Source organism: Papio anubis, chromosome 6, assembly GCF_008728515.1.
Source record: "Papio anubis isolate 15944 chromosome 6, Panubis1.0, whole genome shotgun sequence".
NCBI lineage: Eukaryota > Metazoa > Chordata > Mammalia > Primates > Cercopithecidae > Papio > Papio anubis.
This window is the reverse complement of record NC_044981.1, coordinates 80,911,590-80,926,162: the sequence shown is the minus strand read 5'-3', so window position 1 is coordinate 80,926,162 and position 14,573 is coordinate 80,911,590. Positions and strand designations below refer to the sequence as shown.

General features: G+C 40.2%; 1 protein-coding gene across 19 annotated transcripts in view; it reads left to right on the top strand.

Annotated features, from left to right (window-relative positions):
- SNX14 (sorting nexin 14) overlaps positions 1-14,573 on the top strand; it is a 93,688-nt gene that overhangs the window by 2,040 nt on the left and 77,075 nt on the right. Inside the window, exon 1 of one of the 19 annotated variants that reach the window (XM_021937569.2) lies at positions 2,526-2,909. The exons of the other annotated variants lie outside the window; for them this stretch is intronic. The gene's annotated coding sequence lies outside the window, so the exon portion shown is untranslated. Of the gene's footprint in view, positions 1-2,525; positions 2,910-14,573 lie in introns of those variants that run through there. 19 annotated transcript variants of the gene reach the window in all.

Genomic DNA, 14,573 nt, shown 5'->3' with positions numbered 1-14,573 from the left:
TTCACCATGTTGGCCAGGCTGGTCTCGAACTGCTGATCTCAAGTGATCCACCCAAAGTGCTGGGATTACAGGTGTGAGCCGCCGCACCCAGCCCATGTGATTTAACTTTTGTTCATGGATTCTTACCTACCTCTTTTGGTAATCGGGTCAGTTTAGGTTTCTAAGGTAGAACAGCCTTCTAGTAGGAGCAGGTTGAACTAGATTTCTGAGGTCATCTACTTATGGTCATAACATTGAGTGTTATGTGTTATTAAAAAGCATAGGATGCCATCTGATCTGTATACTATCTAACCTGTACCCTGTATTTCTTTTATGCAGAGAAGGTAGGAAATACACGTAAATGTTACTTGAGTGGTTGGGTTTATGAGTGAAGCTGTTTTTGCATATGTTTTGATGTTTTCCATTTATTCCTGCTGTAGTCAGCAAAAGTGATTTTAAATACTGTAGAACTGTCTTGAATAAAGCAATGATTATGTATCCCTTTTGCAGGAAAAATCTTTTGGAAGGTGCCGGATGGTGTATGTAGCATGCTTTTCAGTGTATATGTGTGATTAAAAAAGAAACTTATGTGTGTATTCACGTACACACACACACACACACAGATGATAAGAGTATCTCTGAAATGTTGTTATACAAGAAAACATGGGCCCTTCCTGAGATGGGGTATACTAGGTACGTCTATTCTGAAATAAAAAATAATTTTATATGAAGTTGATCCTTGAACAGTGCAAAGATTAGGGCCACTGACCCCTGTGAAGTCAGAAATCCGAGTGGAACACCATGGGATCCATACAAAGTACCACTAATGATACTGGGAGTACTCCTGAGAAGCAGAGAAAAGTAATGACATTACAGAAAAAGCGGAAATGCTTGATATGTACTACGAATTGAGGTTTGCAGCTGTTATTGCTTGCCATTTCAAGGTAAATAAATTGAGTGTAAGGACCGTTGTGAAAAAAGAAAAGGAAATTCATGAAGCCGTTGCTGCAGCTATGCCAGCAGGTGTGAAAACTTTGTACTTTTTGCAAAATACCTTTTTATGTTGTATTGAAAATTTAGTTTTTATGTGGGGTCTGAATTGCTATGAGAAAGGCGTACACATAGACTAATGCTATTCAAAAACAAGTGAAGTCATTGTATAACAGCTTAAAGCAAAAGGAAGGAGAAGGATCTAAAACTGGATAATTTAATGCCAGCAAAGGATAGTTTGATAATTTTAGGAAGACATCTGGCTTGAAAAATGTCAAGAGAACCAGAGAAAAAGCTTCTGCTGACCAAGAGGCAGCAGATGAGTTCCCAAACACCATTCAGAAAATCACTGAGGAGAAAGTATTAAATATATCTTCCTGAACGCGTGTTTTTTTTTGTGAAAGCAAGTTTATTAAGAAAGCGAAAGATTAAAAGAATGGCTACACCATAGGCAGAGCAGCCTTGAACAGGTTTTTAATGCTGATGAAAGTGACCTGTTTTGGAAAAAATGTCACAAAAGACATTTATTAGTAAGGAAGAGAAATGAGCACCAGGATTTAAGGCAGGAAGATATACGCTAATTCTACTGTTTTATGTACATGCAGTTGGGTTCCTTGTCTATGAAGTGTCTAACCCCCTAGCTTTGAAGGAAAAAGCTGCTAGTCTTTTGATTATATAGGAAGGCCTGGACAACAAGAACCTTTCTTTCTGAATTAATTTCATTGATGCTTTGTCCCTGAAGTCAGGAAGTACCTTGCCAGCAGGGATTGCCTTTAAAAATTCTTTTGATACTGGACTATGCCCCTGGCCAACCAGAACTCCATGAGTTCAACACCAAAGGCATGGAAGTGGTCTACTTATCCCCAGACACAATGTCTCTAATTCAGCCTCTAAATCCAGGGGATCATAAAGACCTTTAAGGCATTACACATGGTACTCTGTGGAAAGGATTGTCAGTGCTGTGGAAGAGAACTCCAGTAGAGAGCACATCATGAAAGTTTGGAAGGGTTACACCATTGAAGATGCGATCATTGTTATAGAAAAAGCCGTAAAAGCCATCAGGCTTGAAACAGTAAATTACTGGTGGAGAAACTACGCCCAGGTGTTGTGCATGACCTCACAGGATTTACAGCAGAGCAATCAAGGAAATCATGAAAGAGATTGTGGATACGACAAAAAGGTCTTTCAGGATAAGGATCTTAGAGAAATTCAAGAGCCAGTAGACATCACACCAGAGGAATTAACAGAATACAACTTGATAAAGATGAGTGCTTTGGAACCAGTGCTAGACAATGAGGAAGAACACTTTGAAGAAACAGTGCCAGGGGCCAAATGCAGTGGCTCATACCTGTAATCCCAGTGCTTTGGGAGGCCAAGGTGGATGGCTCACTTGAGCCCAGGAGTTCAAGCCTGGGTAACACAGTGAAACCCCATCTCTACAAAAAATACAAAAAATTTAGCTGGATGTGGAGGTACACATCTGTAGTCCCAGCTACTCGGGGGGCCGAGGTGGGGAAGATCAGTTGAGCCTGGGATGACAGAGTGAGACTATCTCAAAAAAAAAAAAAAAAGAAAGAAAGCAGTGGTGCCAGAACACAAACTGACAGTAGACAATCTGGCAGAAGGTTTTCAATTATCAAGACTGCTCTTGACTTCTTTTATGACATGGACCCTTCTATGATACTGGCCCTGAATCTAAAGCAAATGGTAGAAGAAAGATCGGTACTATATAAAAATGTTTTTAGAGAAATGAAACAGCAAAAAAGTCGGGCAGAAATTATGATGTATTTCCTTAAAATCGAGTGTGCCTGCCACTTCTGCATCTCCCTCTACCTCTTTCGCCCCTGCAATTCCTCAGACAGCAAGATCAGCCCCTCCTCTTCAGCGTACCTAATGTGAAGACAATGAAGATGAAGACCTTTATGATGATCCACTTAATAGTAAATATATTTTCTCTTCCTTATGATATTCTTAATAGCATTTGTTTTCTCTAGCTTACATCATTGTAAGAATACAGTATATAATACATATACAAATTAACTGCTAATCAACTGTTACTATATTGGTAAGGCTTTTGGTTAACAGTAGACTATTAGGAGTTAAGTTTTGGGGGAGGAAAAAGTTGTATGTGGATTGTTGACTGCAGGGAGACCAATGTTTCTATAATGTCTTTATCAGACTTAGGAATTAAAATTATATTAGCCCTTTTATTTATTTTTTTGAGATATTCTCACTCCATCACCCAGACTAGACAGTGGCATGATCTTGGCTCACTGCAACCTCCACCTCCTGGGCTCAAGCAGTCCTCCTACTTCAGCCTCCCAGTAACTGGGACTATAGGTTGAACTAATTTTTTAAGTTTTTTTGTGTACAGACGAGGTCTCACTATATTGCCCAGGCTGGTCCCAAAAACTCCTGACCTCAGGAGATGCACCTGCCTCTGCCTCCCAAAGTGCTGGGATTACAGGTGTGAGCTGTCATGCCTGGCCTAGCCCTTTAAATGAGCAGTTCCCCCGCCCCCACTGAAACAGTTTGTATAAGGTAGGTATCTATTTCGTGAAAGTTTGGTAAAACCATTTGGGCCAGGGGCCTTTTATTGGTAACCAGGATTCTAATCACTATTTTAATTTCTTTAATGATAATTGCTCTGTTCAAACTCTCTAGTTTTTCACTTACTAGTTGCCAGCATTTTTATCTTTTAAAAAATTTATTTAAGGTGGAATGTGGTGGCTCATCCCTGTAATTCTAGCACTTTGGGAGGCCAAGGTGGGAGGATCACTTGAGCCCAGAAGTTTGAGATCAGCTTGGGCAACATGGCGAAATCCCGTCTCTCCAAACAAGTAGTTGGGCATGGTGGTGTGTACCTGTAGTCCCAGCTACCCAGGTGGCTGAGGTGGGAGGATCACTTACTTGAGCCTAAGAGGTCGAGGCTGCAGTAAGCTCTGATCATGTACTTGCATTCCAGCCTGGGGTGACAGAGCGAGACTCTGTCTCAAAAAAATTTTTTTAAAGTTATTTTCTATAGGTTTTCCATTTATTAATATATAGTTGTTCATAGTCTTATTTTTTATTTCAGTATAGCTACGGTTACTTTTTTCATTCTGTGTTTTATATATTTGTATCCTTGATCTGTCTTGTTACAAGTTTATCTTTTTAATTAACTTTTGATTTTGAAAATTTCTAAGCATACGTAAGAGAGTGTAAAATACTTGCAAGCATCCATTACTCAACTTTAACAACTATCCATATTTTGCCATATTTTTTTTTGCCTAATCTTTTTAAGAAACATCTTGTAGAGTGGGTGAGGTGGCGCATGTCTGTAATTGTAGCTCTCCGGGAGGTGTAGGTGGGAGGATCACTTGAGGCCAGGAGTTGGAGACGAACCTGGGCAACATAGAAAAATGCTATCTCTCTCTCTCTCTCTCTCTCTCTTTTTGAGATGGAGTCGCACTTTGTCGCCTAGGCTGGAGTGCAGTGGCAGGATCTTGGCTCATTGCAATCTCCACCTCCTTGGTTCAAGGAATTCTTGTGCCTCAGCCTCCCAAGTAGCTGAGTAGCTGGGATTACAGGCGTGCACCATCATGCCTGGCTAATTTTTGTGTTTTTACTAGACTCCCAACATGGGGTTTTGCCATGTTGGCCAGGCTGGTCTCAAATTCCTGACCTCAAGTGATCTGCCCACCTCAGCCTCCCAAAGTGCTGGAATTACACACCTGGCCAGAAAGACCCTGCCTCTACCAAAAAAGAAAAAGAAAAAGAAAAAGAAAGAAAAAATAGCCAGCCTATGGTCCTAGCTACTTGGGAGGCTTAGGTGGGAGGATTGCTGGAGCCAAGAGTTCAAGGCTACAGTGAGATATGATTGTGCCCCGACACTCCAGCCTGGGTGACAGAGCAAGACTGTGTCTTTATAAAAGATAGAAAAAAAAAATCACTTCTATATAAAACTATATTACAAAATTAACAATAATTGGTTAATACCATCTAGTAACTACTCCATAATAAAAATTTCCTTGTTGAGTAAAAATGTATAGTGCAGTTGTTCTAATTGGTATCTAAACAAGTTCTCCTCCTATTTGGTTGCTACATCTCAAGCTTTTCTAAATGTCTTATCATCTAGAATAAGGGTTGACACATTTTTTTCTGTAAAGTGTTAGGTAGTAAACATTTTAGGCCTTGTATACCATGCTAGGTCTCTGTTGCGTATTCTTTTTAAAAAACCCTTTAAAAATGTAAAACCTTTCTTAGTATGAGGGGTATACAAAAACAGGTATACTTTGGCCCACAGGCCATCGTTTGTCAACTGCTGATCTGGAAGGTCCCTCCTCACCATTTCTTTCTCCTTCACATTGACTTGTTGAGGAAACTGGATCATTTGTTCACATTCTGGATTTTGTTGATGGTTTCCTTGTAGTGTCTTGCTTTTTAATCCTCACATTTGTATTTTTGGTAGTCAGAGTGTTTGATCTATAGGCTCAATTGGATGTAGTTTTGTTTTTTTTTCCCGTGGGGGGAGTGGTGCAAGTGGGGGAGTGGTGCAAGAAGACTTTAGTGATGCCATGTACATTCCATTGCATCACATCAGTGGATATGTAAGATGGGGTTGCTTCATTTTTAAGGGATTCAGTTAATGTCAGCTGATAATGTGTCCAACAAACTTACTCTTTGGTTTTGCCATTTATTTATTTCCTGAGTCAGTTACTTAATTATGGGTTACAACATGGTTATTCTCTAATTCTTTCATTTCTTCTGTATTTTTAAGTTTGAATTCTTTTTTGTAGAATTGCTTTACTCCATCCATTAGGTCTATTTAGTTATTCTGATAGGCAGTTCAAATTGGAAAAGTAGGATAAATGATTATTCTTTATCAATTCTTAGAGGAGTAATTGGTACCCTACTAACCTCCCTTAGTATCCAGTTAGAAGTTTGGTTGTTTTATTAATTTTTCCAAAGAATTAGCTTATATTTTGTTAATTTGTCATTGTTATCTATTTTGTTGATTTCTGCTCTTGACTATTTCCTTCCTTTTTGTGTGATTGGATTTATTGTTTTTCCCCCCAAGTTTCTGAATGCTTAGCTTATTGGTTTTCAGTGGTTTTTTTTTTGTTGTTGTTGTTTGTTTTTTTTTTCATTATACTTTAAGTTCTGGGATACATGTGCAGAACGTGCAGGTTTGTTACATAGGTATACACATGCCATGGTGGTTTGCTGCATCCATCAACCCATCATCGACATTAGGTATTTCTCCTAATGGTATCCCTCCCGTAGTCCCCTACTCCCCAACAGGCCCTGGTTTGTGATATTCCCCTCCCCTGTGTCCATGTGTTCTCATTGTTCAACTCCCGCTTACGAGTGAGAACATATGGTGTTTGGTTTTCTGTTCCTGTGTTAGTTTGCCGAAAATGATGGTTTCTAGCTTCATCCATGTTCCTGAAAAGGACATGGAACTCATCCTTTTTTATGGCTGCCTAGTATTTCATGGTGTATATGTGCCACATTTTCTTTATCCAGTCTATCATTGATGGGCATTTGGGTTGGTTCCAAGTCTTTGCTATTGTGAATAGTGCTGCAGTAAACATACGCGTGCATGTGTCTTTATAGTAGAATGATTTATAATCCTTTGGGTATATACCCAGTAATGGGATTGCTGGGTCACATGGTATTTCTGGTTCTAGATCCTTGAGGAATCGCCACACTGTCTTCCACAATAGTTGAACTAATTTACACTCCCGCCAACAGTGTAAAAGTGTTCCTGTTTCTCCACATCCTCTCCAGCATCTGTTGTTTCCTGACTTTTTAATGATTGCCATTCTAACTGACCTGAGATAGTATCTCATTGTGGTTTTGATTTGCATTTCTCTAATGACCTGTGATGATGAGCTTTTGTTCATATGTTTGTTGGCTGCATAAATGTCTTCTTTTGAGAAGTATCTGTTTGTATCCTTTGCTCACTTTTTGATAGGGTTGTTTTTTTTTTTCTTGTAAATTTGTTTAACTTCCATGTAGATTCTGGATATTAGCCCTTTGTCAGATGGATAGATTGCAGAAATTTTCTCCCATCCTGTAGATTGCCTGTTCACTCTGATGATAGTTTCTTTTGCTGTGCAGAAGCTCTTTAGTTTAACTAGACCCCATTTGTCAATTTAGGTGTTTGTTGCCACTGCTTTCGGTGTTTTAGTCATGAAGTCTTCGCCCATGCCTGTGTGCGGCATGATATTGCCTAGGTTTTCTTTTAGGGTTTTTATGGTTTTAGGTCTTACATTTAAGTGTTTAATCCATCTTGAGTTAATTTTTGTATAAGGTATAAGGAAGGGGTCCAGTTTCAGTTTTCTGTGTGTGACTAGCCAGTTCTCCCAACACGATTTATTAAATAGGGAATCCTTTCCCCATTTCTTGTTTTTGTCAGGTTTGTCAAAGATCAGATGGTTGTAGATGTGTGGCGTTATTTCTGAGGCCTCTGTTCTGTTCCATTGGTCTGTATCTCTGTTTTGGTACCAGTACCATGCTGTTTTGGTTATGGTAGCCTTGTAGTATAGTATGAAGTTATGAAGTTAGGCAGTGTGATGCCTCCAACTGTGTTCTTTTAGCTTAGGATTATCTGGCTATATGGGCTCTTTTTTGTTTCCATATGAAATTTAAAGTAGTTTTTTTCTAATTCTGTTAAGAAAGTCAGTGGTAGCTTGATGGGGATAGGATTGAATCTATAAATTACTTTGGGCAGTATGGTCATTTTCGCGATATTGATTCTACCTATCCATGAGCATGGAATGTTTTTGCATTTGTTTGTGTCCTCTCATATTTCCTTGAGCAGTGGTTTGTAGTTCTTCTTGAAGAGGTACTTCACATCCCTTGTAAGGTGGATTCCTAGGTATTTTATTCTCTTTGTAGCAATTGTGAATGGGAGTTCACTCATGATTTGGCTCTGTTTGTCTATTACTGGTATATAGTAATACTTGTGATTTTTGCACATTGATTTTGTATTCTGAGACTTTGCTGAAGTTGCTTATCAGCTTAAGTTGATTTTGGGCTGAGACGATGGTGTTTTCTAAATATACAATCATGTCATCTGCAAACAGAGACAATTTGACTTTGTCTCTTCCTATTTGAATACTGTTTATTTCTTTCTCTTGCCTGATTCCCCTGGCCAGAACTTCCAATACTATGTTGAATAGAAGTGGTGAGAGAGGGGATCCTTGTGTTGTGCCGATTTTCAAGGGAATGCTTCCAGTTTTTGCCCATTCAGTATGATAATGGCTGTGGGTTTGTCATAAATAACTCTTACTATTTTGAGATACATTCCATCAATACCTAGCTTATTGAGTTTTTAGCATGAGGGGGTGTTGAATTTTATCAAATGCCTTTTCTGCATCTAGTGAGATAATCGTGGTTTTTGTGATTGTTTCTGTTTATGTGATGGATTATGTTTATTGATTTGTGTATGTTGAACCAGCCTTGCATTCCAGGGATGAAATTGACTTGATCATGGTGGATGTGCTGCTGGATTCGGTTTACCAGTATTTTTTTGAGGATTTTTGCATCAATGTTCATTAGGGATATTGGCCTGAAATTTTGTTTTTTTGTTGTGTCTGCCAGGTTTTGGTATCAGGATGATGCTGGACTCATAAAATGAGTTTGGGAGGAGTTCCTGTTTTTCTGTTGTTTGGAATAGTTTCAGAAGGAATGGTACCAGCTCCTCTTTGTACCTCTGGTAGAATTTGGCTGTGAATCATCTGGTCCTGGGCGTTTTTTGGTTGGTAGGCTGTTACTGCCTCAATTTCAGAACTTGTTATTGGCTTATTCAGGGATTTGACTTCTTCCTGGTTTAGTGTTGGGAGGGTATCCAGGAATTTATCCATTTCTTCTAGATTTTCTGGTTTGAGTAGAGGTGTTTATAGTATTCTCTGATAGTAATTTGTGTTTCTGTGGGATCAGTGGTGATATCCCCTTTATCATTTTTTATTGTGTCTATTTGATTTTTCTCTCTCTTCTTTATTAGTCTGATTAGTGGTCTATTTTGTTAATCTTTTCAAAAAACAAAAAAACCCAAAAAAACCAGCTCCTGCATCCGTTGCTTTTTTGAAGGTTTTGTGTGTGTGTGTGTGTGTGTGTCTGTCTGTCTGTCTGTCTGTCTCCTTCAGTTCTGGTTTTCAGTGTTCTTTATGACTGATGAGTATAGGGTTTTTCCCTTTTCTTTCCGATTGAAGAGCTACCTTTAATATTTCTTGTAGAGTAGGTCTGGTATTCATGAAATCCCTCAACTTTTGTTTGCCTGGGAAAGTCCTTATTTCTCCTTCATGTTTGGAGGATATTTTTGCTGGAAATACTATTCTAGAGTGAAAGTTTTTATCCTTCAGCACTTTAAATGTGTCATGCACTTTATGTCATATGTCTTTCCTGGCCTGTAAGGTTTTCAGTGAAAAATCTGGTGCCAGATGCATTAGAACTCTATTGTCTGTCATTTGTTTCTTTTTTCTTGGTGCTTGTAGGATCCTTTCTTTATCCTTGACCTTTGGGAGTTTAATTATTACATTCCTTCAGATAGTCTTCCTTAGGTTAAATCTGCTTGGCGTTCTTAATCTTCTTGTACTTGAATATTGATACCTTTCTCTAGGTTTGGGATGTTCTCTGTTATTATGCCTTTGAATAAACTTTCTACCCTGCTCTCTCTACCCCCTCTTTAAGGCCAGTAACTCTTAGATTTGCTCTTTCAAGGCTGCGTTTTTGATCTTGTAGATGTGTTTTGTTATTTTGTTCTTTTGTCTTTTCTGTGTATTTTCAAATAGTCTGTCTTCAAGGTTAGTAATTCTTTCTACTACTTGATCACTTCTACTATTGAGACTCTAATGCATTCTTCTGTATGTCAGTTGCATTTTTGAACTCCAGAATTTCTACTTGATTCTTTTATTTCAATTTCTTTGTTAAATTTATCTGATAGGATTCTTTATTCCTTCTCTGTGTTATCTTGAATTTCTTTGAGTTTCCTTAATACAGCTATTTTGAATTCTCCATCTGAAAGGTCACATATCTTTGTTTCTCCAGGATTGGTTCCTTGTGCTTTATTTAGTTTGGTGGGCCGTGTTTCCATGCATGGTCTTGATGCTTGTGGATGTTTTTCAGTGTCTGGGTATTGAAGAATTATTTGTTGTAGTGTTTGCATTCTAGACTTGTTTGTATCCTGTCCTTGGGAAGCCTTTCCTGATATTTGAAGAGATTTGGGTATCATCTACATTTTTGGTCACCGCAGCCGTATTTGCATTAAGGGGTAATGCAAGCCCAGTAACGCTGTGGTTCTTGCAGAGTCACAGAGCTACCTCCTTGGTGGTCTTGGATAAGATCTGGGAGAATTCTCTGGATTACAAGGTAGAGTCTCCTGTTCTCTTCTCTGACTTTCCCCCAATCAAGTGGAGTCTCTCTGCTGAGCTGCCTGGAGCTGGGGGAGGGGTGACACAAATAACCCTTTGACTGCCACCAGTAGGAGTGTGCTGAGTCAGATCTGAAGCCAGCACAGGCGCTCGGTCTCATCTGAGGCCCACTGTAACCACTATCTGGCTACTGACTATGTTAGGGCTCTATAATTAGCAGGTGATGAAGCCAGCCAGGCTTGTGTCCTTGCCTTCAGGGTGGCCCTGGATACGGGTTGGGTCCAAAGATGCCATCCAGGAGCCAGGACCAGGAGTTGGAAACCTAGAAATCTACCTGATGCTTTATTCTACTGTGGCTGAGCTGGCTCCTATACCACAAGACAAAATCCTTACCACTCTTCCTTTTCCCCAGGCAGAAGAGTCTCTCCCCATGTCAACTACCACCGTAAGCCCATGAGAGTGCTGCTAGACTCTTACCAATCTAACTACTACTGTCAATGTTTACTTAATGCCCAAGGCCTCTTTATTCAGCCTGTGAATGGTGCCAGGCCTGCAACTCACCCTTCAGGGCAGTGGGCTCCCCTTTGGCCCAGGGTAGGTCTAGAAATGGCATCTAGGAGCCAAAGCCTGGAATTGGGGAGCCCAAAAGCCCTCTCGGTCCTCTACCCCACTGGCCAAGCCGGTACCTCAGCTGCAAGACAACATCCCCTTTACCTGTTTTTCTGCTTTTTTGAAGCAGAAGAAGTCTCTCTTTGTAGCCATCAGAGCAGCGAATGTGCTAGACACATCTGAGGCCAGCATATCTCAGAGTCTTACCCAAGACCTACTGTGTGACTACCTGGTTACTGCTGCTGTTTTATTCAGAGTCCAAGGTCTCTTTAGTCAGCAGATGATGAATCTGCTAGGATGGGTCCTTCCTTTAAAGGCAATGGGTTTCCTTCTGGCCCAGGGTGTGTCTAGAAGTGTTGTCTGGTAGCTAGGATCTGGAATGAGGGCCTCATTACTCTGCCCAGTTCCCTGTCTTCCTGTCCCTAAGATGGTATCGCGCAAGTTGAAAGACAAAGTTATCTTTACTTTCCCCTCTCCTCTCATCAAGCAGATGGAAAGGGTCTCTTTTGGACCTGCAAGCTGCGCTGCCTGGAACTTGGAGAGGGGTTTCACAAGCCTTCCCTTAGCTGCCCTGGCTGATGTCTCACTAATTCACATGCCCTCCAAGTCTACTGGCTTTGAGCCCCAGCACAGTAGTAGGACTTGCCTAGGCGTTACAGTCCTTGTGGCCTAGACTGCCTTTCAAGTTTACTTAAGACCTTTCAAGTTTATTTAAGAACTCAGAGCACTTTAACCTGTGGTGTCAAGGATTGCTGAAACTCAGGTTTGGACTACTGGGATGAGCGGTTGCCTTCTGGCCTGGACATGTGTAAATGCCCCCTTTCTGGGCATCAGCTAAGTTCTTCCTGGTGTTGGCAGCACTGAGTTTCAGTGCAAATTCTCACAATTGCTGTGTTGTCCCTCCCTCAAGCCATGTGCTTTCCTTTGCCATGTGGCCACTTCTGGGGGCTGGAGAAGAGGTATTGGCAATTTCAGGATTGCCTTTGCTACCCTCTTCCATGCCTCTTTAAGCAATATGAACTTAAAATCATGTACTGTGATCAGTCACCTGGTTTTTGGTTCTTAAATGAAGGTTTTTTTTTTTTGTTTAGATAGTTGTTAAATTTGGTGTTCCTGTGGGGAGGATGATCAGAGGCTTCTATTTGGCTATCTTGTTCTTCCTCTCTCTCTCTTTACGATTCTTTTGTTTACTTTTTTTGCTGTTTGCTTGGCTATCATTTCAGTTATCTCTGTAGTGAACAGGTATTTTTCTTGCCCATGCCTGTCACCTCGCTCTTGTCCTCTTTGGGGCTGGTCACTTGGGTGATGATGGCCAGGCCGTCTGTGGGTATGTGGGATGCCAGCTATTGACCTCTGAAATCTTTTTTTTTTTTTTTTAGACAGAGTCCCGCTCTGTCGCCCAGGCTGGAGTATAGTGGTGTGATCTTGGTTCACTGCAACCTCCGCCTCCCGGGTTCAAATGATTCTCCTGCCTCAGCCTCTGGAGTAGCTGGGATTACAGGCACACACCACCATGCCCGGCTAAATGTTTTTGTACTTTTAGTAGCGATGTGATTTTACCACGTTGACCAGGCTGGTCTCGAACTCCTGACCTCAGGTGATCTGCCCACCTCAGCCTCCCAAAGTGCTAGGATTATAGGCGTGAGCCACTGTGCCTGGCTACCTCTGAAATCTTAAGAATCAAATATGTCACTTACTCACCAGTGTCAACTTCTTTCATTTAGTCAGTCACACTGTCCCTGCTTCTTGACATTTCAGTCTCTTGACTCTACTTTCTTTCTATATGTTGTCCCTCTTCTGTTGTTAGTTACTTTCTGATGCAGTTTAGAGTCAGTCTAGCTTAGATACATAGCCTGGTCCATCAGTCGCTTCATGCAGTATCCTTAACTCCATACCTTCCATTCTACTCATCTGTCAAAATCCAAATCTGGGATCAGTAATGCTGTTTGCTTTTTTTAGGTTCATATTCTGAAAACTGAATATTGGTGGAAAAGATCCCACAACTGAAAGTTCATTGTGTTCAGCCTCAGTAATGTCCAGCAGTTCCCCAGGAACTTCTCTTCCCTTCTCCGTGGCAACTGTGTCAGAATTTCCCCCGTCTTCTAGAACCTCTGTTATTTACTCCCTGTCATACTACCTTTGTCATTTACTCTCAGGATCTCCTGTTTTATTTAAAAGCCATTATATGGCTTTTAATTCTTGTTACCAAATCTATAAATGTAACTGCATATTCATTCTTCTATGCATCCTGTGTAGTATTGGGAAACAGATAGCTCTATAATTTATAACTGTTTCTTCCATTTAGATTCTGGATCCTAACAACTCCTATCTTGTATAAGATATTATTCACCCAATTATTTCTGTTTTTCTACTTCTTTCCCTCTTGCCTCCTTTTCTCCTATATCACCGTTTAAATGTCATCAGGTTTTTAACCAAAAACCTTAACTTATTGTCCCCCTCCAGTTACTGTGTTAGCTCTCCTTTTATTTAGAAAGAGAATTATCTACATTTACCAATCCTGCTTCCTCACCTCCATGTCACTCCTCAATCTGTTGTAGCCCTTTGCCATTCTAAAATTGTTTTTACCTAGTTAATCAGTGCCTCTTTTATCGTGAAAACGAATGGGCACCTCTCAATCTTTATTTTACAAACATTTGGTCATGTTGTCCACTTCATTTCTGTAGAGTTTTTTGTTTGTTTGTTTGTTTGTTTGTTTTTGACCTTGCCAGTTTTTGTGACTTGACCCTTGGTTTTCTTTCCAACTCTTCTAATTGCTTGATTCCTTTATAAATTTCTTTTCCTCTGCCTAGTTCTTAAATATCTTATGCTCATTTCTTTTTTAACTCTGTAGATTCTCCCTGGGTCATGTCATTTATTCCTATGGTTTCAGTGATATTTATGTTGATAATTTCTAAATCTTTATCCTTAGCCCATATTCTCTCCAGAGATTGAGACTACCCAATATTTAGGTGCTTGTGGAACATTTCTGTATAGCATGCTTTAAAATACCTGGAACCTAACATGTCCAAAGAGAACTGATTTTTCATCTTTCTCTTCTGCTTACTTTATTTATGTATTTATTTATTTAGAAGTAGTCTCGCTCTGTTGCCCAGCCAGAGTGCAGTGGCGTGATCTCGGCTTACTGCAGCCTCCACCTCCCAGGTTCAAGTGATTCTCCTGCCTCAGCTTCCGTAGTAGCTGGGATTACAGGCATGCGCCACCATGCCCAGCTAATTTTTATTTTTATTTTTATTTTTAGTAGAGATGCGGTTTCACCATGTTGGCCAGGCTGGTCTCAAACTCCTGACCTCAAGTGATCTGCCTGCCTTGGCCTCCCAGAGTGTTAGGATTACAGGTATGAGTTACTGTACCTGGCCCCTTCTGCTCACATCTAATCAACTACTTAATCCTCTTAATTTTTCCTCCCAGTGTCTCTCAAAATAATTCACTTTTTAAGATCTCTAAGTCTCTTTCCTAGTTTAGACCATCACTGACTCTCATAGATTACTGCAACAGTTTTCTAACTAGCCTGTGTGTTTCCAGTCTAGGCCATTCTCCATATTTCAGCCAGAGTGGTCTTCCTATTATTTAATCTAATGATATCCTCCTGACAACTCTTGAGAATTCTTTAAAATC